The 24217-nt window shown below is 40.7% G+C and overlaps 1 long non-coding RNA gene across 1 annotated transcript; it reads left to right on the plus strand.

Annotated features, from left to right (window-relative positions):
* Positions 1-13750, plus strand: LOC105734707 (uncharacterized). Its single transcript, XR_001111596.2, has 4 exons — positions 1-719; positions 3404-3448; positions 5965-6616; positions 12012-13750. It is a non-coding gene; the product is annotated as an uncharacterized LOC105734707 (long non-coding RNA).
* The last annotated feature ends 10467 nt before the right edge of the window (positions 13751-24217 follow it).

Below are 24217 nucleotides of genomic sequence, written 5' to 3' on the forward strand. Positions count from 1 at the left end.
TACATTTCAACATTCTGTTATTTAGAATACTCATGTAATTATTTGTAATGAATCACTGATGACATCTGGAGAACAATGAAGTCCTCTTTTAATGTTTGGACAATTAGCTATGGGAAATTTTTACTTTGATGAGCTTTCATTTTTATCTCAAGAATTTTGGAATTATTTCCTGTTGCATTCTGGCATACATTAATTTTTCCTACATTTATCCACCCATCAGACATTTATTGAGAGTCTATTATTTTCCTCTTCTGCTGAAGGCTCTGTGAATATGAGGATGAATAGGAAGAATAGGACAGGGTTCTCAAGAAGTCCATCAGTGGGTAAGAGGGTCAGATGTGTTGAGGTAGTTACAAAGTGCATGATAAATAGAGAAGTACAAAGTGCATTGGGACTAGGAAAAAATAAAAAAATACTTCTAGAAAAATAAAGTTATTTTTCTCAGCTTGTTTGAAAGTCATCTGTTGTCATTGTTTTTTTAGCAGGGAACAGTAATCTGTTAATTCGCCCTGATGTCTTTGGTACCATTATTAATTGCTTGTAGCTCTTTTAAAAGGTACTTACCACAGGGCTGAAGAGTAGAGTGCATGGGAGGCAATATGGCCAGAGCCTACTGGTGTAACCCATTCCACGGGAGTGACCTCTCATCTGTTCAGAGGAAGACCAGTGGTCAGTGGGGTTGCCTGTGTTTTAACAGTGGATTTCCTGAAGCTCCTGAGGTTGGTACTGCTGGAACATTTTCTCCTGAAGAGAATGTTATAAAGCACATATGTTCTTTACTTGTACAATTGTCAAGGATTGTGCCCATTTCTCAGCAACCTAGCCTGTTTTTGAAGCCTTGCTAACAAGACAGAAAATTAGGTGAATGGCTGAGATTTAGATGTGGGTATCTACAAAAGGGGAGAGAATAAACTGTCTTTTGAGCAGAGAGATGGGGCAAAAGCTCACCACCTTCTTGGGTCCAGTATTCTGGTGAGGCCATCTCTTTTGCCGAGGACAGCTTCCTGCATTTTGCTGTGGGTTTGTTTTATTTGACCCTGAATAGCATTTGTATTCAGTTCTCTCAACTGAGAGTGGGAGAGCAAATTTCATTTCTTCATTGTGTCTTGTGCAAAAGGATACATGTATTTATAATGAACAACTCCATTTGGCAAAGTTTTAGGTGGGCACAGACTTCAACTGATGCCAGATCATCCTTTTTCCTTGGAAAATCACGTTTGGACTTTCTTAAATCACGTGTATCTATCATTCTGCATTTTTTTTACTGTGATACTCTTTTTGGAAATTTTTGCTTTTCAAATCTCCAAGCACAAAGTGAAACAATGGAGAAGATGTTCTTACAACTGTGGGGTGAACAGGACAGACATGTTTGGATGTCTGTTATACAGCTTGCTGTAGACCCAACTATTGATCAATAACTGAACACATATGAAGACTGTAAGTAGGAAACTTACTTACCAAGAATTAAAAGGCTTCCTAAATCCAAGCTCTGACTTATTTTCAAAGCACTAATGTAGGCCAGTGGACATTTGTCACGTGCATGGCCAGATTTTGAATGGGGGAGCCTGAGACTGACAGTTGCCAGGTTAGCATCTTCATGTTCCCTGAACAGAGGAAGCGATGTTGAGGTTGTCATGACGTCACTTACAGAAGGCCCTTGCATCACTCTCCTCATCTCCCTTTCGTTACTAGTCAGACTTAGAATCCTGGAGGCTTTTGCTTTGTTTTTCTGCTTCTATGCTTCAGGGGATCTGGTACAATATATTCATCACATCAATGCCCAGTAAGGCCCAAAGTCTGGAATCATATTTGCATCCTCTTGACATATTTATATAGGTTGCTATCATTATCTGTTTTTTTCTCACCTTAAAGGGGCTTTGAAAGCACAATTATTACATATTATAATCTTTGAGCAACAATGTCTTTCTTTGATGTCTTTGAGTTTGGAGGTCTTAGAACCGATTTGTTATGAGTGAAAATTACAAAACTTAGGTGTGGGGTTGGGGGGAAGTTGGAGAACAGAACAAGGCCATTGACAACTTGATATTCCAAGAGCAGAGAAAGCTATTTCAGGATATGTTTTCTCATTTTGGACATCATATGTCTGTCCAAGTTCTGGAAAATGTGGCTCAAGGGTTGCATGAGTCCTTGGCAGCCCTTGATCTGAAGTCCCTCATCCTGGCCTTTGGTCTCCCACTCCTCTACTGTATCCAGGGTGGACGGTGATGGAGTTCAGTTCAGATCAGCATTTGAAGTAATGCCATCCTCACACTGCCGTCTGCTCAAGTGTACTCAAGTTCATTACAGGGGTGGGGTTAGAGGGCCATTTGTCTTGGGCCTCAGATTGAAGAAGGGTCTCAAAGTTGAACTTTTGAATCTTTCTCCAAAAGATGGTGTGCATATCATTATTGAAATTACTATTGGGACAAAAACGCTTATTTGCTAAATGTAAATGTACAAAAAATACCATAAGTTTTGTAGCAGTATTTTAAAACATTCATTTTTTAAACATATTAGAAGTTTCCAAATGTGGAATTGGCTCAGACGTCTCTCAGCCTCTGAGAAGCTTGGAATTTACCAGCAAACAGCAGCCAATGTATGAAGTCCCTTTGGCTTTTGTCCCATGCCACATGACCCAGCTGGTCCCTCTGCTGATAGAACCTAAGAACAGATTAGATTTACTACAGATCCTGCTCTTTGAGTATGTACTTCAAAGTGGGGTTTTGAACATCGGTTTTTAAACTTTGATCTGCATGCTTGTAGGACATTAGCATTTTTTTGCTTATAAGAATTAATATTTTACCCGTTGAAAAGTATCCTGACTGGGTGACGTTTCTAACTATTTAAATTGGGAGAAAAAAGCTGAAATGCCCAGAGTTCATGGAGCAAAATGTGAAACAGGATCTGCCAATATCTGTTAGCACTTCATAGGAACAAAGCAGTGAAAATGAAACTCAGTGTTTGGGCTGTGCGTGTGTGTGCGCATGTGTGCACACGTGTGTGTGTGTCTATCTTCATGCAGTTGGCAGATCAACCCTGAACAGGCCTCGTGTGGCTGAGGCTCATGCATACACAAATCCAGGTGGTGGCCTCCAAGTGCAAAAAAATGCGTTGTTTTGCCTCTCTCTCTGGGCAGAAAGTGCTGCCAATAATATCTGAGTAATATCTGGGGCTCATTTTCATTTGGATGTGGAGACTTAGGTCTCTAGAACTTTCCAGAAAAAATGTCCGACTGAGCCAGTAGGGGAAGCCATGATGCAATCTTAGTGGACTCATTTATTCTTTGCCATTTCCTGTAGTTATCTGTGTTTATATATTACGAGGCATAATGTGCTTCATCTTATTATGTACCATTATTTAAATTTTTCCAATGATAAAGTAATGCATGCTTTTTCTTTTGTAGAAAATTTGGAGAAATATATCTTATAGAGAAGCTTGAAGGAATCAGGTATAATCTCACCAAGCACTGTTATCTCATGCTGACTTAATTCTAAAAATAGTTTTAGCAATTTTTATTATATACAAGTCATTCCATTGAAAATAATAATGACAGAAACACTGGAGTTTTAGGTTTGGCAATCAAAACCTGTTTACTGTGACCCTAAAATACAACAGGGACCTGTTGGGATGTCATCTAAATTCCAAAGGTCATGTAGATACGTCCTCAAATCTTTTGTCTCTGTTTTAAAATGCCGGTGATGGTAAATATTTATTGTTGACTCTGTATCATTGTCCTAATGTTTTTATGTGAATCAACCATTTTAATAATTACAAGAACCTTAAAGGAAAGTGCCATTGATAGAATCCCATTTTACAGATGGAAAAATTGAGATGAGAGAGATTAAGTAATTTGGCCAGGGTTACAGGCTATTACACTATAGAGGTGAGCCAGCCCGTCTTCCAGAAACCCTGAGCATCTACCCTTCTAAACTTGAAAGTGTTTAGTTTCTTCAACTAAGGGCACAACTGGGTCATTCAGGATGTATTTGAGCACATGAAAGGGCAGCAAAACATATCTTTTTGCTTTGATTTCTGTAGAAACATGTCCCCTGTGTTAAGTGGTGACAAGCCGTGTGGGGGTTTGCTCAGGCGACAGGCGGGAAATGCATGTGTGGCAGGCGGGCTTGTGAGATCATATCCGAAGCTGGCTGGACTCAGTTCAGTCCTTTGGAGTGTCGATTCAGATGAGGGGGAGAAGAGGTGAACCCCTCTTCTTTGGCTTAGAAGATTACGGATCTGTAACTTCAAAAGCTGTTTGCAATTTTATATTCGTGTCTCGCTGCCAAGGTGCTTGTCTTATCTGCACTCTGTTGGCTGGGGCCGCCGTGAGTAAGCTGGGTGGTTTCCTCCTGCATTTGGAAGGAAGTTACAGGGGCGAGAAGAGGGGTGGGTGGTGGAGAGGTTAGTGGCTGAGAGGATGACACCAGCGGAAACAAGGGAAATAGTCTGGGAGGAGGGCCAGATGAGCAGGGTGTGTGAGAGTGAACTGGGGGAGAGGAGAGGAAAGGCCCTTTCCTAGTCTGTGCTGATCTTGGAGGACACACCATCTAAACAGGAAGAGCACAGAGTATAGAGTCAGACAGACCTGCTTGGGGTTCTTGCTTGCTGGTTTTAAGGCTTTGGGACCTTGATCAATTTTCTAAACCTCTCCAGTCCACCTTCCTCTTCTGTACTGTTTGCTGTATGGTCTGTTTCTTTCTAGGCTCAAGTGATAATGTTGTCCTCAATACTCCATGCCCAGCTTGTTAGAAGGAAGAATGCTGGTCTAGGAGATAGGAGATCTGGGTGGATTTTCTGTCCTTACTCTTCAGCAGCTCTCTGACCATGGGCAAGACTAGGAAGTTGTGTGACTCCCCCACTAAGTTTCTCAATCTGTAAAATGGGTATAATAATACATACCCTTTGAACTTCACAAGGTTTCTGGGAGGCTCAAAGAAGATCAGGTGTTTGAAAAGATTTTGAAAACCTAAAAGGATTACACGATCAGCTGTTCTAGCTGCTGGGTGCTGGTGGACTGCTGGTTCTCACTCAGGGATGGCAGCAGGGTTTCAGTTGGTGAGCCAGCTCTCATTGACTGGTGGTGGCTGCCTGGAGCTCTACCTGGAGAAGGATTCTGAGCTTTGGCCGGGTTCTGTGGGAAAGAGTGCTGGTGCTGATGAATAATGTCTGTCGTGGACAAAGGAGTAGGAGAAGTGGTTCTTGGATTGTGTGTTTGCTCTTTCTGCTTTAGCCTAGTGATTTCTAAATTTGGTTGCTCATTTAGAGTCACCTGGTAAAAATGCCCTATCAGGCAGATTTCCCATTTCATAGGCCTGGATGAGATCTGGGGTGAAGGCAGAAAATCTTCTTCCTTTTTTTTTTTTTTTTTTTTTGGCAGAGTCTTTTTCTGTTGCCTGGCCGGAGTGCAGTGGCATGATCTCAGCTTACTGCAACTTCTGCCTCCCAGGTCCAAGAGATTCCCCTGCCTCAGCCTCCTGAGTAGGTGGGACTACAGGTGCACGCCATCACGTCCAGCTAATTTTTTGTATTTTAGTAGAGACGGGGTTTCACCATGTTGGCCAGGATGGTCTTAGTTTCCTGACCCTGTGATCTGCCCATCTAGGCCTCCCAAAATGCTGGGATTACAGGCGCGAGCCACTGCATCTGGCCAGAATCTTCATTCTTTAAAGAAAGCTTTCCTTCCTAGTTGTTTTGATAGTTGTGCAGGTGTGGTGAGGTGGGGCAGGCATCGAGTCACATGGGAGCTCTGAGTGAGTCTCACGGAGCTCTGAGCATTGGAAGAATGGAGCACAGAAGAGTTAAGCAACTTTTCTAGACATGGTCATAAGTTTAAAAAATGTAGATGAGGCCTGTGGTTTTCAGTAGGTTGCCTAACTCTTTCCTCATTAAACAAATGGGTTGTATTGTCTGTTATGATGATTCTCCCACTGGCTTCAGGCCTGATCCTTTTTCCTTGTGGTTCAGACAGCTGCTCCAAAAGGGTCAGATGCTGAGATCAATTGCCCACCCCTGGTTCCTGCTCTGAATCGACATCAGTTTGCAACTAGTAGTTTCATAAATCAAGGAAAAGAAGAAAGGTGACTTAATGACTGTGTTAACTAGAGGGGCTCTGAAATTTCTGCTTTACATATACTCATTTCGGATTTCACTTTTATTATAACCAACTTGCAAACACAGCATTGCAATTGTATATGCACCTCCCAAAGACGCTGGGAAGCAGTGGATATTTCATCATTTGAGGACAGTTTGTGCCTGCAAGTGGCAGAGGTGCCGGAGGAGACAAATAAAAGGGATACCTTTTCCATGAATCTCTGTCTTCTGAGCTGAAAGACAATTGACAAGTTGGCTGATAAGACCTTGGAGAAAGAAGATATTTTAAAACTTTAATTGAAAATCCCCATTCCTTCTCATTCAAGAAGGAAAAGAAGAAATTCTAATGATGGGCACACTGGTGCTAGTATCAGTCTTTTTGATCACAAGATGTGGACCAGCCCACCTTGGAGTTCACTGTGCTGGTGGCCTGGTCCTAATTCAAGTCCTAATGGAACTCTGGGAAATGGCTGTAGCCTTTTCTGAGCAGGAGCAACTCTGTTTCTGGTTCTTAAGGATTAAAAAGGTAAGGTTGCAGTTTTGGATGCTGGCATTGCTTCAGGGCAACACACACACACACACACACACACACACACACAGAGTACTGTAAGTCATCCTTTCTCACGTATGGGAAGATGTGTACATTTTTTTTTTCTTGAGATGAAGCCAGACTAAAGAAGAAAGAACAGAAAAAAGAATCACAGGCCCACAGCTTACAAGTCGTTCATACAGGCAGGATTCAGAGGCCTCAGCTGCTGCCAAAAGAATCACATTCTGCACCCTAGTTCTTGATAATAAATAATGATTTCTACAGAAGCAAATGCTTTTAACTGCCCCCATCACTGCTCTATGAGCTTTGAAGGCATTGGAGTTTGAGACCTGTGAGTTAAACCTTTGTCTGCCTGCACTTTCTGAGAACTCATGTAAGAATGAAAACACACACACACACACACACACACACACACACACACCCACCCACCCCATAAAAAACAAAACAAATAAAAAAACAACAAACACCAAAGCATTGTGACGTGAAACTCTGGTGCCCATTTCTCTGAGGCAATACATCATTTTAAAGTTTCTAATTTCTCAGATAAGGAGTACATTAGTTGTACCAAATCAATATTCAAATTCCAGGTACTCCAGGATTTATGCTGATTCTAACTTCGATGGTTGCACTTTTAAGTTTAATATTTTGTCTTGTTTTAAGCATGGGACTGAGAGGAAATATAGGAGTGCACAAGTAGGCAAAAGGGCAGGCATGATTGATGGCCATAGAAAGTCCTGACAAATTTGCAGTCAATATTGTTTGTCTAGAGAAGCTTGTGTGACAAAAGGAGTGTCAGCAGCCACTGAAGTCTCATTCTTCAGGACCGGGCCTCCAAGTTAGAATAGGGGGCTTGAGTGAAATGCCTGTCCTGCTTAATTGGAAAAATCACTCCAGATGAGTGAGAGAGGCTGACAGTTATGCATTACAGAGAGAACTGAGTGTGTCTTACAAGGTTGATACAGGCACCAAAAGTGACTGGCTTTAGCTTTTCCCTATTAGTTAGGCCACTGGAAGGATAAAACCCAAGAAAAGAAGCTACTTCTTGCTTCAGATTCACAAGTGCTTGTAAAAGACTTCCACTGTCATTACTTTCATTGTCACCCTGGTCTTTACCTTAATTCCTTTTTTTTTCCTTAGGTTTTCATTCTATTCTTGCTTTCTTAAATACCAGGGACAATTTCACTGGCATACAGTGGAGGAAGAGGAACCATAGATTGTTACTCATTCTCTCTCGGTCTCTCTCTCTCTCTGAGAGTGAATGTTTGCCTGTCTTTGTGGAATTGGTCATGAACATTTCCAGCCATTGCTTCCAGTGCACAAAGGCTAAACTCACTGTGTCATTTAGTAATTTGTTTATCTGTCAGCATCTCTCACCCTGAAATGATGTGGCTTTAAGAGAGCTGTGGTTTCTCATCTAGGTGAAATGTGACAGCCTGTGATTCTATAAGGGCTAGAGAGTTTTTTTTTTTTCATTTCATTTTGTAATTTTTATTTATTTATTTTTTAAAATTATACTTTAAGTTCTGGGGTACATGTGCAGGTCATGCAGGATTATTATGTAGGTATACACATGAAGGGCTAGAGAGTTTGAGAGAGGAGGTGGATAACTCATTCTCTGAGTCCCGGTAGCCTGCTGTTTCAGGGCTAGCACCACCACCATTTGGACCTGTGGGTGCAATTTGGTCATGGGTCTCTTCAGTTTAATTTTCATCTTCCTGTTGTGTATTTTAGCATTTTTTTCTGTAATCGCATAGATTTTTGAGAGGTTGCTTTGGCCTGAAGCTTCTGAGCCTGTTTGGCCTCCAAGACTTCAGCCACCAAGTTGTCATACAGCAGTGCTTCCTTTTGGTTGTCCCTTGGTGATGTGTTGGGGCTGGTGGCACTTATGAAAAGGATGTGGCCTTAAAGACTGTGTAATTCAAAACTTGCATAATTCAGGCCATATCCTGAACTCAGTTTTATGATTCATTTGGCCTGCCAGCCTTAAAATGCTTTGATCCTCAAAAAGAAGTTAAATTTGAGGCACTTATATTACTTCACATTTTGAGTGTGAAGAGACTACATTAATTTTTCATATTACACTATTTCTAATTTGTATAAAATATGGCCACATTAGAATATTCTACTGGGGTTTGTGTCTGTTAACTCTTACAGTTTTCAAAAGTATAATCTAATTCATGGAGCTAAGTATCCTAAATCTTACTCATAGAAATGTGAGTCTAAATCTTTTGTAAGAGAGAGGGTAAGCTAACAAGACTTGCAAAGTATTTTGAGGTAAATGTTAAGGCTATTATTAATATCTTTATATGGTGCAGCCTGAAATGCCTCATTTATTTAATTGAATTCAATAAAGATTTATTTAGTATCTACCAAGGGCCAGCCCAGCAGAATAGTGGACATTGGGGCTACCACAAGGATCAGGAATTGAAATCAGTGAATTAAACTCAAGGACCTAAGAATGGTAAACTCAAGCCAGCCATGTGTGACCTTTAACATTGCAGAATTTATTTATCTTATTCCCTTACCTTTTAAACTTATTCTTTTATGAAGAAAAACATAACACTGCCACTTGAAGTGGGGAGAAATGTAAAAGTATTTAAGACATTTTTGAGAATGCCCAGGGACAGAATGGAAAGTCTCTATGCATTTTTGTGTTCAAGTTTGAAGCATAACACTTATTTTTCACTGTTGAGGATCCATGCCACTTCCTAGCTGTGTGTCTTTGAGCAAGTCACTTAACCTTGTCTGTGCCTTCATTTTACCTTCTGTGAAAATGAAGAAAATAGAAGTCACTATCACTAAGGGTTGTTACAGGGATTAAGTGAGTTCACATTTGTTAAACTCTCAGAACATCCTGACATATTCTAAATAAATGGTACACTAGTTTTAATAAATAATATATTTTTAAAATGCCTTCATCTTTTTTTTTTTTTTTTTTTTTTTTTTGGTGTTAGCCTGTATGGTATGCTTATGCAATGGGGTCTTTGTCTATGATCTCGAAATCTTTCAATGGCAGCTTAATGTTCACTGTCCAGAATGGCAGCTATAAAAGTTTTAGAAGGTGGAATTTAATGTACTCTGAATACAGAACTCAATCCAGGTATCAAATTGCCTTGGTGAGACTTACTTATCTGGTTAAAGTACGATGCAGATAAAGTTCCAATCCTGACTAATGCAGTTGTAGTCAAAGTATAATTACGTTTTGGAAATGTAGTATTTAAGTGGCATCTGTCACTTAAATACTTTCATAAATGCTGAGCCCCATGGTGGTATTGATGGTCCCGAAAATATATGTTTTTTTCAAGTGCTTTCACACATGAAAAGATGTAGCTAAAATGTCATTTCTCTATTCTATTTAAAATTAGGTTTCTTGGAGGAACTTTCGTTTTCTGAAACAAACATGCCATTGAGCCTGGTGGTACATTTAAATATGGATTCACTAAATGTGGGTTTGCTTAAAAACAAGATATGCCCAGCAAACTTTGCTTCCTTTTTTGATAGAGTGGGGAGACTGATGGGGAGGGGAAATTCCACAGAAAAAATGTGTCTGGATTTCAGGAAGACGTTTGATAGAGTCTCTTATGATGCCCTTGTGGGAAAGATGAAGGTATACAAGCAGGGTGACAGTGAAGCTAGGAGGCTGCATGGCAGGCTGGACAGGGCTACGTGAACAACACTGAATTCCAGTTGGTGCTTCTTAGGAGGGAGGCTTCTGGACTGTCTGTGGACCTCACCTTTTTGGCCATCTTGACCTGAGGTTTGGATGATCTCAGTGAGGAAAAATCAAGAAATCAGATCAGTACTAGAGATCGCATTTCCATTTTGTGGGGAGAGCTGCTACAAAGGCTAGAGTGAACCTGGGTAGTCAAAGGCCTGCAAAACGACTTAAACAAGGAACAGCTGAAGGACCCTGGGAGCGTTTAGCTAGAGAAGAGAAAGCTGGGAAACAGGACCAGTGACCTGATATGTGATTTCAAATATTTAAAGGAAGGTCAGTCTGGGCGCTGTGGCTCATGCCTATAATCCCAGCACTTTGGGAGGCTGAAGCGGGAGGATCACAAGGTCAGGAGTTTGAGACCAGCCTAACCGACGTGGTGAAACCCTGTCTTTACTAAAATACAAAAAGTAGCCAGCGTGGTGGCAGATGCCTGTAATCCCTTGCACTACCAGCCTGGGCAACAGAGTGAGACTCTGTCTCAACAAAAAAAAAAAAAAAGAAAGAAAGAAAGAAAGAAAAGGGAAAGTCAAGTAGAACAGGGAACAAATTGCTGCATCACTCTGGTAGACAGGATCAGGACCAGAAAGGTACAACACAGGATAATAGGAGTTATTTAAGCAATGAGAGCTGTTAGACAATAGAATGATTTGCTCATTGTTGGATGAATTTGAGAAGAGGGAACAGGAAGGCTGTTTAGGAAAGTTGTAGATGCCACATATCTGGAGGGCTAAAAGCATGGGCTTGGGAGCCAAGTGGATTGATGCTTGAGTTCTGGCTTTGCTAGTGGTTGGGTGACCTTGGGCAATGCATTTACTATCTCCATGACTCAAGTTTCTCATCTATATAATGCAGAAAATAATAGCTCCTTTCTACTGAGGTGGTTGTGAGGATTTAAATGAATAGCTCCTTTCTACTGAGGTGGTTGTGAGGATTCACTTCATGTGAAATGCTTATATTACCTGGCATGGAGTTAATACTAAATAAATGACAGGTATTGCTATGACCAGTCCTGATGTGAGGGAGGGCTGGAATAGATGCTCTCCTTCCCAAATCTTACATTTCACATTTCTGATCAATGTAAGTATTAAAAGGGACAAATGTATCTAGGTTATAGCCCTAGAAAGTCTTTAATTGCTTTTTTCCCCTTTGTTCTACTCAGTGCTCCTTTCAACTTCTTGAGGGGTGTATCTTGGGGAAGAAGTGTCAATTTTCTTTTTCTCAAATACATATCATTAAAAATGAAGTGGCAGTGTACTTGAGAAGGTGCGCCCATTCCGAGGATCCAGGGGGTGTGCTTTTGCTCATGTTCTTGGGAAATGGTGATCAAATTATGCAGAAAGCCAGAAAAGGATATTCCTAATTTAAAATCGTGTCAGAGATTTTTATGCCTACCAATTTGTTATTGTTTCTATGCCTCGTATTAATATAATTGAGTTGGGTAAGTATTTAAGTCATTGTGCAATGAAAAAGAAGTATATTCGTTGTTAGAGACAAAAAGGCAAATGCAACAGAGGCGATGTAACCATGCGTTATGTTTTTATCCAACTTCCTGATCGAATCCTGCCACAGTTTGCTGACAGTACACCCACGCCACATTTTTAGTGAGAAAAAACCATTTCCAGGAGTCTAGCTTTTCTTCATTCTTTCCCACAGCCACCTCCTGCCTCTAAAGTGCTTGAAGACACAGTAGGAAGGCACCAGAGGGCATTCTCAGACCATCTATTATCAAGCAAATACAGCTGGAAAGTACAAAACAAGTCTCCACTTTGGCCAGTTTTGGATGTAGTGGTGGTTTCTATCACACGCTCAGAAACACTTGGAGTCTGAAAGCTGCCATGCTAAAAAAAAAAAAAAAATGCCATTCAACCCGGGGGTATCAGCAGAGGCATTTGACTGAGTGACTGCAGACTGCACATCCTTCTGCTCCTGTACTGATACCAAGGTTGTCCTGGGCAGGCAACATGGACAAGCAGAGAGACCTCTGGCCTGAAAGTCCAGAGATGTGGGGATCTTGGTTCCAGCATTAACTGCTTTCTTGACCTTCAGCAAGTTACTTTGTGCTCCAAATCTTAGTTTTCTCATCTGTAAAATGAAGATACAAAACAATACGTGAAGATCATTTTGAAGTCTAACTCTCAGTGGTTGAATTCCTTCCTTTTTTTTACTCTCCTTCCCTCCCTTCCTTCCTGATTAAACTAAAGGAGAAACTGGGATATATTAATATCATGTTTGGAGTAGGTATGTTTTGACCTTCTAGTGCTGAAGAGACAGCCTCTGAGGCTTGGCAATGCACACTGCTCATTGTCGAGTTGAAAGCTGAGCACCTGGGGTTTGAGTGGCTTTCAAGTTGATTCTGGCTTTTCTGACTGGGGCATGTGCACCTTCACAGTTGGAACAGCCATGGGACATATATAGTCTAGCGTCTTGGAACATTGATTCTACATGAGAATTCTGGAGAAAAATATGACATTTTTAGTGTTAAACAGAGCTTTATGGAACATAGGTTAAAATTTTGCATGCATTTTTGCTGTGAAAAAAGACTAAAAATGTGGGGTTTGTAGTTGGATGCTTTGGAGTGTACTTTTGTATCTCCTGAGATTATAATTATCTCTTTGTATTATTTGGAGTGTACTGGAGGGAAATTTTGGGGAAGCTTACTCCTTGAGGTACGTTTTGAATGTATCTCAGGTTGGGTTTCCTTGAAGCAGAGCCTGAGGCAAGCATTCAACCACATGACATTTCCTAAGGGCATGGCATATTCTTTATGGGGAACAAGTTGCCAATAAGTGAGAGAAGCAGGATAGGAAAGGGCAAAGAGCTGTACAATGATGTGGTCTCAAGAAATGCGATCTGATTCATTGTGTGTGTGTGGGTGGGGGCGGCTGGGTTCTGATAAATGATTCACTCCACAGAATTGACCACCTGAGGCAAGGGGGCTGGAATTTTGTACGCTCATATCAGTTGGTCATTATTTACAGGTATCCATGGGTGAAGCCTAAAAGGGGACACTCTTCAGTCAGGAGGCAATTCCCCAGAGAAAGGAACAGCTATAAGCTGTATGTAGCCATGGCATGCTGGAGTCAGCTCATCACAGCTTACAAGTGCTGACTGCACATCCCTTCCCAAATGCCCATTCTGTGACTTCACCCTGATAGCCTGCAATCGGCCAAGATGGAACCATTTACATCATAAAAATCAACAAAAGCTACAAATCCCAGGCCTTACACTCCCACAAGCAGCCAGATGTTAAACGTTTACCAGCACGGCCCTGGCCAACCTTCTCTGCAGCAATAGGCTGGTGTCCTGGCTGGTGAAGGGGATCAGAGCAGGGCACCAACAGCATTTACTGCATTGGAGTTACAGAAGATTTGCCAACAAATGATCTCCCCAGCTAGTTTGTCAGTTGGCAAGCCATTCCTTTAGGAGTTGCCTTTCCTAACCAGAAGAGGAGATGCATACAGTATTGAGAATCATAGAACAAAGAATCTACCACGCTGCAGTCAAAATGACTGATTACATTTTATAAGTGCAAGAGAAGGGCAGAGAGGAGGTAAGGAAAGAGTGTGTCATCTGAATTACCTGCAGTAAGGGACAAGAAAAGGCTTTGTTATACTGTCTAGGGGCAGAATTTAGAATAGCTATGACACTATAGTATATTTTGGAAGATTTTTTTTCCAGAATTTATTATTTAAAATCCTGCACTTGACTGAGATGATGGATAGTTAGACTTCTTATTATAAGATATTTATTAAGGAAAAGTTCAAATATACATAAAAGTATATCAACAGCTAATGAAGAGTGTAATAAACCCTCACATACTCATCCCTCAGATTCAAAAATTAACTTATAGCCAATCTTATTTCATTCGTACCTCTACTCACTTCCTTGTGGGAGCATGGGAAGTTTTGGAGACATAGTTAATTGAATTAAAGTTGAATGTGGCTAGAAAAAAGCCAGAGGCTGGGTGTGGTAGCTTAAGCCTGTAATCCCTGGACTTTGGGAGGCTGAGGCAGGCAGATTGCTTGATCCCAAGAGTTTGAGACCAGCCTGGGGAACATGGCAAAACCCTGTCTTTACTTAAAAATACAGAAATTGGCCAGGTGTGGTGGTTTACACCTGTAATCCCAGCACTTTGGGAGGTCAAGGTAGGTGGATCACAAGGTCAGGAGTTTGAGACCAGCCTGGTTAATATAATGAAACCCCGTTTCTACTAAAAATACAAAAATTAGCTGGGTGTGGTGGTGTGTGCCTGTAGTCCCAGCTGCTCGGGAGGCTGAGGCAGGAGAATCGCTTGAACCCTGGAGGCAGTGGTTGCAGTGAACTCAGATCATGCCACTGCACTCCAGCCTGGGCAAAAGAGTGAGACTCTGTCTCAAAAAAACCAAACCAAACCAAAACCCAAACCAAAACCAAAACCAACCAACCAAGCAAAAAATACAAAAATTAGCCGAGTGTGGTGGTATGTGCCTATAGTCCTAGTTACTCGGGAGGCTGAGGTAAAAGGAACATGCTTGAGCTCTAGAGGTTGAGGCTGCAGTGAGTCATGATTGTGCCACAGCCCTCCTGCCTGAGTGATAGAGCAAGGCTCTGTCTCACTAAAAGAAAAAGAAAAAAAAAAAAAATGCAGATTTGAGGAATTTACCAAGGAGTGTGGGAAAGGATTTGACAGATGGAAGACACAGCAACTGGTGGACAACTTTCCCTAACCTATTAGGATCTAGTAGGAATAATTAGAAGACACATGAAATGCATTGCATGAGACCTGTATTCTGATTACCCCGGCAATTTTTATCTCCAGCTCTTCCTAAAATGAAGAACTGGTAATGAAAAAAAGAGTTACAAGGTTCCTATGAAAGGAACTCGATACTTCTTCGTTCTGTGAATACTTCTTTTTCCCCTGGACTTTCTCTTTTCTCTTCAGGTAGACAAGAGAAAAATGTCAAGGCAATTTCTGAGTACAAATTCTAAATGATATTCCATCCTAAAAGCAAGGCTTGTTGCCACCATAACAAGATAAGAATCTTAATTCTTTTTTGATGGGCAAAGAAATGTTATTAGAAAACAGAAGCAAGCTTGGACCTTCTTTTGATAGGTTTACTGGACTTACAGTGATGGATTATGGCCTATATACAAGACTCATCTTTCTTTTTCCTTTCACAGTCTTTGTTGATTTGAGATAAGAGATGGCTTCTGACCTTTTTCTAAGAATAACAGGTTTCCTTCTCTGCTTTCTGGCCATTCTGCTTTCCCTCTTACTGGCTCCTATGCCAAAGATAACACACATGTGAGTGCTTGACAACCTGGAGTTGAAAGATGTTGTTATGGGGCCTCAGGAAGCACATGTTTGAAAAATTAATTAATTTGTATGAATTAATAAACTAGGGAAAACTTGGTTCAGTCATAATATATTTATCACTAGAATCTTCTACCAAGGACAGTTGGAAGTAGACAAATGACTTGAAAAATTAGACCTTTGGGAGCTTCAGAAAGTCAGTGCTGAGGGAAGAGTAGATACCACAGCAGAGAAACAGCTCTGTCTAGATTACTGTCTAGCTGGTTTCTTTTTTTTTTTTTTTTTTGAGACAGAGTCTCGCTTTGTCGCCAGGTTGGAGTGCAGTGGTGCAATCTCGGCTCACTTCAACCTATGCCTCCTATGTTCAAGTGATTCTCCTGCTTCAGCCTGCTGAATAGCTGGGATTACAGGCATGTGCCACCATGTCCAGCTATTTTTTTTTTTATTTTTAGTAGAGACGAGGTTTCACCATGTTGGCCAGGATGGTTTCAATCTCTTGACCTTGTGATCAAGAGATTGCCTCGGCCTCCCAAAGTGCTGGGATTACAGGCATCAGCCACCATGCCTGGCCTTGTTTAGCTAATTTCTAATAAAGTGGCTGAAGCTACTTAATTGGAATTGCCCAAGAAAAAGTCCTGTCCTTTGTTCATGTGGGGAACCTGAGAAAGAAGCTCCCAGATGCTGTAGACAAGTGCATGAGCTGTTTATTGACAGAAGGTTTTCACTTGCCAGTTTCGTGGAAGAGGTTGTTGACAGGTTGTGGATAAAAGGCAGAAAATAAAAGAAAGCATTCTTTCCTAAGGGATGATTATGAGTGAAGATTGGAAAAGGCTGTGCAAGCATCGATTCCTACAACTCATCTCTTCTAGCTAGTAAATCTTGAAGATGAATTTAAGTTTAAAACTGACCATAAGCTGGCTGAATTTCTGTTGAGGTTTTTCCACAGTTATTGGGAATCAGACTTAATTCTTTCAGTGGGCTTCTTGGCCTCTTTATTGGAACCCACTTTTCATTGTTTCTTTTTCACTGAAATGTCATGATGTGAAAGTAAAAGCAATTTGCAATCAAGGTACATGAATATTTCTGACCTTTTATCAAACAAAAAACAGAATAGTATTGAACATATGCATGTATGTGTGTATATTAGAAAAAGGTGATTTTTTTAAAAATAGACTATTTTTTAAAGAAAAAGACATTTTAAGAGCAGTTTTAGGTTCACAGCAAAATTGAGAGCTCTCCCTGTATATCTCTATATATCCCTGCTCCCACATATGCAGAGCTTCTGTCATTATTAACATTCCCTACCAGAGTGGTACATTTCTTATAATTGATGAACCTACATTGACGCACCATAATTACCCAAAGTCTATGTTTAGATTAGGGCTCACTTTGGGTGTTGTACAATCTATGAGTTTTGACAAATGTACAATGATATGTATCTTTAGTATCATATGGAACAGTTTCAGGATTTCATTTAAAATAACTTAATTCTTGTATAACTTTTGTTCTCTCAGTTTGCCCCTAACTTGTCCCCAGATCAAGCATGGTAACTGCATGTTATAATATGCATATAAGTTCATGTTATAAAAAGTGCAATGAGATCACATATTTTTGTAAGATAATATACTTGGTGAAACCTAGGGGAAAGAATTTTGAAATGCAAAATTGTTACTCAAAGCAACAAAATCCACTGGCAGAATGAAAATGTTAGTGTTCACTTAGCCCAAGTGGAGGGCTCCTTAAATTCAGGATCATTCTTGGGCATTGATTCTGAGTAGAGACCAACAGACAACGGGTCTTCAAACACTCTTTTACAAGAATCTCCTTTGAGTTCCTTTTGAACTTCTGTGACCCAAGTTCTTTCAAAAGGAGAAAACATAATCACTTGGAAATAAGTTCCAATCAACCTGATTCACATTAGCTTGTCTTTTGGGTAGAACAAGTGCCAGTACCTTTACTTTTCCCCGGTGGTATAATAAATGGGATAATTTCAGGTAGCCTCCGTGACCAAATCCTAAATCTACTTTGACGGTAAATATGTGGCAATGGCTTTAATCACCTTAAAATTTTAACTGTGCAATGAGTTTATGATCTAAAGGCTGAGTGAAAGGAATCCAGATTTCTGATTATGTAGCTAATTTGTTGTGATAGGGATAAAGGGGAACTAGGGCATTAAGATTAAACGAAAGATAGAAAAATGTAGATTAGGAAAGTGTTGGGGTATTAATTTCAAAAAGCATATGGTTAAAAACATATGAAGTGCTACTGAATGTATATATGAATTCTTTTGTCCATTAACAAGTGTATCAGTGGCAATCCTCACTTGGCACAGGGCAGCACTGTGAAGGGAGAGCCTTGACTCTGACACTCACAGAACTAGGCAGAAGCATACCTGGAACTAGAGCAGATGCATCCAATACCTACCCTGTGGGTTGCGGAGAGGACTAAAGGAGATAATATTGTGTGAAAAAAGTACTTTGTGAGCTGCAAAGCTCTAGCTAAATACTAATTATTATTTTAATATAAGAATTGGTACTTATTCCAAAAGATCTTGTGGGAAGACCAACAAGAATGAAGCAAACTGCATATAATGCAATTTTAGATTGAATTATATAGATGAATGATTTCTTTTCTTTCTTTCTTTCTTTCTTTCTTTCTTTCTTTCTTTCTTTCTTTCTTTCTTTCCTTTCTTTCTTTCTTTCTTTCTTTCTTTTTTCTTTCTCTCTTGCTCTCTTTCTTTCTTTCTTTCTTGATGGAGACTCACTCTGTCACCAGGCTGGAGTGCAGTGGCACGATCTCGGCTCACTGCAACCTCCACCTCCCGGGTTCAAGTGATCCTCCTGCCTCAGTCTCCTGAGTAGCTGGGATTATAGGCGTGTGCCACCATGCCCAGCTAATTTTTGTATTTTTAGTAGAGATGGGGTTTCACAATGTTGGTCGGGCTGGTCTCGAACTCCTGACCTCATGATCCACTGCCTCGGCCTCCCAAAGTGCTGGGATTATAGGCATGAGCCACTGCGCCAGGCCTAGATGGATGATTTCTACAGGACATCAGTGATGAGAAAAATCCAGGTAAGCTGGAGTGCTTTGCAAATGCTCAAAGGAAGAGAAGGAATTCAAGCTTGTCTTTGAAATGTGAATGGAATAAACCAGGAGAATAAACCAATGGGGTAACGTGTTTCAGACTGGGAGAACTTTAAGACAATGTAGGTAGAAACAGAGAAGGTGTGTTTTGGGACTTGTGAAGAAACAGCTTCCTTCATTTGTTCATTCAGTCATCCAACAATCTTTTATAGGCTCCAACTCAGTGTCAAATGCTGGAGACAATAAATGAAGGTCTCTGCCCTTAGGGAGCTCAAGTCTGGTGCACATGTTGAAAGTGCTGAACAGGACAGCCCAGGTGGGGTGCAGAGCTCCAGGAAAGCTATTTGGTGAGGAAAAGTGGACTTCCACTGTGTGATTATGGTTAAGGAACATGAGAGGAAACTTGTAAAGGCTGAAAAAACACCAAAGCGAAAATCAAGATCTAATTTTTACACTGAGTTATTAACATATAAAATTAGGCACATTCATATTGTAATACATTTATTTGAACAGATAGTGATTCATGAATTGGGCATCACCAGACCGTAAGCAGTTCAGGGTTCCCCTGATGGTGTGCAAAGATAAAACTTTTATAATGTGTTTTTGAAAACAAGACAAATAAAATATTTCATTGGTTAAAGTGGAAAGTCCCTAGTTAGAGGTGAGTTGACAGTTTCTGATTAGTTAAGACTAAGTTTTGTTTTACTGTTTTCAGTGAGTTGAGTTTCTGTCTGCTTATATAACCCAAGGTGCTGGAGCCATCTCAGCCTAATGGCTTCCCAATTAATTGTTTTAACAGAGTCCAACTCCTGACTGGCAGTGGGCCCTTGGATTTGTTGCCTAATTTTTCCCACCGTTGGTTTCTTTAAATGAGGGAATGAGGGTGGATGGTATGGATAGTCTGTGTCTTTCCTTGATGTATTGTTAATGTGAGCATTTGGGATGCCAGTGTCAAGGGAAAAGGGGAAGGGTAAAGAATTAAGAGCATAGGAAAGAAGTGCAGAGAATTGGGAAAACTTTAGAAAACAGAAGAATAAAGAGAGCAGGGATTAGTGAGTAAAAGCCACAAAAAGATGATTCCAAAAAGAATAGGGAACACATTCAAGTTAAACATAGTAGAACACAAAGACTGGGGAGAAAGTGGGCCCTGTCAGTAGTGGGTGGCAGCTGCCATGGAACGGAGGCTTGAATGTCTGCTCTACTACTTGATAACTGAATGATGTCGGGCAAGTCACAGTCACCTGATTGGCATAAAGGTTTCTGAAGATAATGCAGCAAGAAGCACCTGGCACGTAGTAGGACGCAGCAAATACTCAGATACAGTTCATCTAGGAAGATGTGGTCTATTTTAACTGTAAATACAAATAATTAATGAGGGTAAAATGGACTAGTGTATGAGTTTACCATAAGGTACTGTAAATAAAGCAGGACAAATGGAAGACTGAGCGGCGTAACTGTGTGCACTAAAAGGCCAGTGTTTCAACATACCTTGGCTAAGGGTTATTTATTTATTTTTCTCATTCTCCAAGGCACTGATATTTACTGATGAGGTAAAGCTAATAAGCATCTATTTGATTTTCCTGCCAGTAGCACCCTGATGTTGCCCACCTGCTGTTTCCCCTCGGAGGTCACTTAATTAAGGAGTATTTTTTATGTGACACCTCATTAGATCCTCCAGGATGCCATGTGTGGGAAGCTGTTCTGCAAGAGCCCTTATCTTCCCCATGCATGCTAGGGCTGCCTGGAAGAAACGCTCCTACCCCAACAAGACCCTGCATTTAGCAGCCCTTTGAAGGCGAAGTCTGTGCGATCACAGACCTGGCTCTTGGTCCAAATAGCAGCTGCCATGGATGTCCTTTGGGTTGAGGCATGACAGTCATCAAGAGGTGTGGGTTTGAGGGACAGCACTTCATAAAGCATTGTGGTCACAGCAATGGTTTGGTAATTTATGTCTGTGTGACTGAGCCAAGGGGCTGACAAAGGAAGAGGTATTCTATTCTCGCATCTTATATCAGAGGGCACTGGAGATCTGGAGATGCTGCTACTTGTGAGTTGTGAAAAGCAGGGTGTTATTTTTTTAATTTGAATTTTCATTAGATTGTTTTAGCTGAAACTGGAAGTCAGAAATTGAATAAATGTCTCCAAACCTAGTTTAAGTAATACAAGAACCTATTCAACCTGGCTCTGTCTGGAAGGCTTGGACTTGGATTTTTTATTTTATTAACAACTTTATTCTCTGCTATTTGCCAAGCTTTGGTTCAGGCATTTTGCTGAGTTGAGAACTATGGAAATTTGTTGTAATTGGAGGGGAAAGAATCACATGTGGTTTCTTCCAAACCTTTTTCCAATTCTCTTTTTTGTTGTTATTGTTTCGAATTCCATGGGAAAATTACTCAGAACGGTCATTTTCTCCTTTAATGATGCAACAATTCTTGGTTTGATTTGCCTGTTTTTATTTTCTAGCTGCATTATAATTACATTTTCCCACATGACTTATTTTTTTTCTTCCAAATTAGTAGATATAAAATTCTGATGGTTCTTTAAGAAACTAATCTTCAGAGATTCTCTCCTTGGGCTGCCCTTTGTGTGGGAATAGATGATGCTGGACAGCCAGGCCCTTGCCTGCCCGCTTAGTGGCAATCCATCACCCCAGGCCTTTTAATTAGCCATTGCAGGTGAATCACTAATTGGACCCACATTTGCATACATAAGCCAGAGATTTGCAGGTTTACAGTTATAAATCTTAGTCACGCAGGCAGGGCAGAAATGTTAGCGTTCATCCCTCATTCCTTATAATTTCCTCATCAGCTCTTTACAATGGATTTTCCTATCTTGGTACTTGTAAATGGGTGAAAAATGACTTGCTTTATTAATTTGTTAGAAAAAAGAGGTGTTTTTTGAAGAAGAAGGGAGTAAGAAAAAACAAAGAAAAAGCATTTAAACAGGCCTCCTTTAGGCAGCAGCAGGGAGACATGGTGCTTGAAAAATAGAAGTTGGTTTAATTTTTTTATTGCTTAGTTGATTTTTTTTGTGGCATCAGCATGGTGAGCAGTAGCAAAGACAAGGCTCTTAAGGAGTTTATACTTTCCTGAGACAGTGAAGGCTTCCTTACCTTGAGCCTACATTGATTCTGACCTTCAGGAGCCTGAAGAAAATTCAGGCTTAATGTTGGATATAATCAAAGGGTCAGTCTATTTTCAGAACTCATCTTGACTGAGTGGTCCTGGCACATGATCTGAGATGATGCTGTGGGCCTTCAGGTGGCTACTTTGCTGAGCGAGGTTTGTGATCCTCAATGTATCTGGAGGCGGAGAAGCTCCCAGCTTCTAGTCATTTCTAAGAAGATCCCAACTAGTCATTCAGTTAAGGACATTTCAACCATAATCAAATACTTTTGGCCAAGGAACTGCATGTGTCAAGGGCGAGACTGTTCATGATACAAAACCTACATTAATACCAAGTCCTTGGTCTGCCACACAGCGGGATGGAAGTGCAAAGGCAATTGGTGAGACAAATGTATTGACTTATTTAAAGGGAAGACTCTAAGTTATATATTTAGTTTCATACAAGAGAGAATGTCACTATTTATTTTTAAGGCCATGATCATGGGCCACAGGGTTCTCAGGTCAATACAGGGTGTAGAACAATCAAGTAGGTATGGGCAGTCTTTACAGGCCTGCCTGGCTTAAGTTCCCCCCAGCATACTTCCTCATACCAGGCCCCAAATACCACCTCTTCCTTGCACATAAGTCAGTTAAAGGGGCTTAATTTTTATTTAAGATGATTATAGTCCTCCAATTGGACCAGAGATGACACTGCCTCTGCTTCTCTCCTTGCTGACTTCAGGGCTCACTGATAGCTGCACTGATTTTATTTCTCAGTCTTAGAAGCTGCCTCCTTTAATATGGCATGATGTCACTTTTCCCATCATTATGTAGGTAATACCTTTTCCTTCTCCCAGTCAAGTTGATTTTGTACTGTGTATTCCAATTTATCTCTCCTGTCCCTTGCTAAAGAAGCAAAATTCTTGCTTGCTGGGGATAGAGACAGGAGAAGAAGAGGGAAAGGAGAAAAGTCTCATTGTGTATCAGCTTTTGCTGTGATACGCCGTGTAACAAATACCACCAGATCTCAGCATCTTATATAGCCAGACATTGATTTTTTCATTCACAGGTTTGTGGTCAGCTCTGGTGACTTCATTTCAGGCTCTGGATCAAGTTCATGTTTGTTCTATGTGTTTCTCATTTCAAGGCTTCTTGGAGCTTTTTCTTCTCATGGCAGAAAGCAGATAGAAGTGAGCACAAGAGACCAAGTCAAACTATACAACACAATTAAAGTGTCTGCTTGGTTGTGGGATACATTACATGTGCTCTCATTGTTTTGGTCAAAGCAAGTCACATGGTCAAGGCCAATATTAATGGGATGGGGAAGTATATTCTTCCCAGAGAAGAATGGTCAGAAAGGAGAGTGTATCAATAATACAATCTACTCTTTATGGCTATGTTTCAATAGAGAGTTTTGAAAAATTTAGCAATTATCAGTCTCTGGAAGTAGTTCTGGGCCCTAAAGAATTGGGAAAGAGAAGAAATAGGATTTAAAATTTGTTGCTATTTTTAAATGGGGTCATGTTAGTCTGTTTTCATGCTGCTGATAGAGATATACCTGAGACTGGGCAATTTACAAAATGAAAGAGGTTTGTTGGGTTTATGGTTCCACATGGCTGGAGAGACCTCACAATCACAGTGGAAGGTGAAAGGCATGTCTCACATGGTGGCAGACAAGAAAAGAGAATTTGTGCAGGGAAATTCCCCTTTTTAAAACCATCACATCTCATGAGAGTTATTCATTATCATGAGAACAGCACAGGAAAGACCTGCCATCATGATTCCATTACCTCTCACTGAGTCCCTTCCATAACATGTGGGAATTCAAGGTGAGATTTGGCTGGGGACATAACCAAATCCTATCATTCCACCTCTGGCTCCTCCCAAATCTCATGTCCTCACATTTCAAAACCCAATTGTGCCTTCTCAATAGTCCCCCAAAGTCTTAACTCATTTCAGCATTAACTCAAAAGTTCACAGTTTAAAGACTTATCTGAGGCAAGGTAAGTCTTTTCCACCTTTGAGCCAGTAAAATCAAAAGCAGGTTAGTTACTTTCTAGATACAATGGGGGTACAGGCATTGGGTAAATACAGCTGTTCCAAATGGGAGAAATTGGCCAAAACAAAAGTGCTACAGGCCCTATGCAAGTCTGAAATCAATCAGGGCAATCAAATCTTAAAGCTCCGAAATGATCTCCTTTAACTCCATGTCTCACAACCAGGTCACACTGATGCAAGAGGTGGGTTCCCATAGTCTTGGACAGCTCCGCCCCTGTGCCTTTGCAAGGTACAGGCTCCCTCCTGACTGCTTTCATGGGCTGGCATTGAGTGTCTGTGGCTTTCCCAGGCACATGGTGCAAGCTGTTGGTAGATCTATC

This window comes from Aotus nancymaae, unplaced genomic scaffold, assembly GCF_030222135.1.
Source record: "Aotus nancymaae isolate 86718 unplaced genomic scaffold, 86718_ANA_hifiasm-v0.15.2.pri h1tg000014l, whole genome shotgun sequence".
NCBI lineage: Eukaryota > Metazoa > Chordata > Mammalia > Primates > Aotidae > Aotus > Aotus nancymaae.